Genomic DNA, 2,428 nt, shown 5'->3' with positions numbered 1-2,428 from the left:
TTACAGCCTTAGAAGCCATACAGGAAAGGGCTACGCTGTCCTGTAGGGTTGCTGGGAGTTGGAATATGAGTTAACATGAAAAAGGAAGACCTTGCTCAGCATTTCTCAAGCCGAAAGAACTAAAAAACAACTTAAGTCTCAAGTTGCAATTCTGAAGGATGTTATGGGGAAAATCTTGAATGATCCCAGAAGCATCAGAAGAAGATGGAAGGCCTGCAGCGCCATGCCCACCACACCCGAGCCCACAACCCCTTTGAAGTCCCACAGCGAGCTGCAGTATCTGTACCACACTGGCACCAGCAGCCTGTTGATGTTCGGCGTGCAGGAGTGTTACAGCCTGAGGAATGAGTTTCCTCTGTTGAGCACCAAGCGTGTGTTCTGGAGGGTCTGCTGTCGTTTATCAGTGGCTCCACCAGATCTAAGGAGCTGTCTTCCAAGGATGTGAAGATCTAAGGCCTATGGGTCCTGAGACATTCTGGACACCCTGGGATTTTCCTCCCAAGAAGGAGATCTATGACTTTCAGTGGAGGTATTTTGGGGAAGAATATAAGGATATGAATTTGGATTATTCAGGCCAATGAGTAGGCCAGCTACAAAAGGTTGACACAATGAAAACCTGATGACCGGAGATTGATCATGTGTACTTGGAATTCAAAAGGCCATCCTCAGATCGCCATGCCATCCTGCCATGACCCTTGCCACTTCTACATGGTGGACAGTGCCCTGTCCTGCCAGCTTTACCAGAAGTCCGGAGACATGGGCCTGGGGGTGCTTTTCAATATTGCCAGCTGTGCCCTGCTCACCTGCATGACGGCACACACCACAGGCCTAAAGCCAGGTAACTTTATCAAAAACAGGAGATTAACATCATCAAGTCCCTGAAAGTTCTGCTCCAACAAAAACCAAGACCTTTCTCCAAGCTCAGTGTTCTTAAAAAAGTTGAGACAATGCATACCCATGTTTATCATGGCTTTGTTCATGATAGAAAGGAATTGGAAACAACCTAGTGCCCATCAAAAAACGAATGGATAGAGAAACTGTGGGATATTCACACAATGGAATACTATGCTGCATTGAAAAACAAGGAACTCATGAAATATTAAAAATGGGTGGCCCTGGAGGACATGCTGAATGAAATATCTCATTCACAAAGGGACAAATACTACATAGTTGCACTGTTATAAAACAGGACTGACATCAGGATTGGGGAGAGACTGAGAAAGAGGGGATAAATAATGTATACTGTATTAAAACAGATGAGGGAGAAATCTAGTTAAAAGGAATATATGATTAGGTATGATTGTCATAACAGGAGTCCAGAACGAAGGATGCATAGTGGAGTGGACCTCGGGGGAGAGATTGTAAAACAATGGGGGAACTTTTCTTTTACTTTTCAAAGAGAAGAGTGTACTGGGAGGGAAGGGGTGGGCAAGGAGAAAAGTGCAACAATGAATGAATGGAAATCCAAAGTCTCTATACATTTTCATTAAAATTAATTTTAAAAAATTATTAAAAAAGAAAGTACCTAATAAAGCAAGATTTGACCAACAACAACAAAAGTTGAGACAAAGTTGAAGACTTTCAGATTGAAGAGTATAATTCCCATCTAACTATTAAAATGGACATGACTGTCTAAAATGCTTTTAAATGAGCTTTTTCAAGATGTTGTCAGCTTTTAATGATTTGATTGAGGGGAGCTCTGGTGGCCTAGTGGCAAGGAGCTGCAACTACAATTCTAGAGGCGCATGGTTCAAATCCACCAGATGCTCTGCCGGGGAAGGAGGGATAATCTCCTGTACCAGTCAGATCTGATTTGACGGTACACTCACATAAAAAATAATAAAATAAAAATTTAAAAAAAAATTTTTGACTGGATGTCCAGGTAAAAAAGTTCTTATTTTTACTATAAAGGAAAAAGAACTAGGTCAAAGCCCTGTGGTTACCTACCAGTTATGTTTCATTAAAAGCTGCTTCATTTTAAGCATATGGCCAGTGACTAGTAGTGCCGGTTCTTTTAGTAATAAAAAGCCTTGAGCTTGGTTAACACACTGAGGACATATGGAAACACTGAAGTTATGAATAATGTCAGAATGGCAGTTTACATGCTTTTAGCACAATGTGTACATGCATTTCAAACACATCTTTATGAAGCCTAATGAATTTAAAGAATTCTATGAACTCCCCCAAACTTAAGGGAGATATCAATGTATAGTGAGGTTATGAATATTTAGTCATTTGTTACATATTACTCTAATAAAGCTCGGTTCTACATCCATAAAAAATAAAAAGAAAGGAATACAGAGTTACTGTACCTACAAGAATTGGCTGTCACAGAACCATTTCAAGAATACCATATGATCAAGAACCAGAAAAAAGCAGGAGTAGCCATATTAATCTCTGATAAAATAAATAAATATAAAATAAAATA

At 40.1% G+C, this 2,428-nt stretch overlaps 1 pseudogene; it reads left to right on the top strand.

Annotated features, from left to right (window-relative positions):
- The first annotated feature begins 223 nt into the window (after positions 1 to 223).
- The window catches only part of LOC102876095, a 13,266-nt pseudogene continuing 11,061 nt past the window's right edge, over positions 224 to 2,428 (top strand).

The sequence above is a fragment of the Elephantulus edwardii genome, unplaced genomic scaffold, assembly GCF_000299155.1.
Source record: "Elephantulus edwardii isolate Elephantulus edwardi_28Jun2011 unplaced genomic scaffold, EleEdw1.0 scaffold00132, whole genome shotgun sequence".
Classification (NCBI taxonomy): Eukaryota; Metazoa; Chordata; class Mammalia; order Macroscelidea; family Macroscelididae; genus Elephantulus; species Elephantulus edwardii.
The sequence above is the reverse complement of the archived record's forward strand: the minus strand, read 5'-3'. Positions and strand labels throughout refer to the sequence as shown.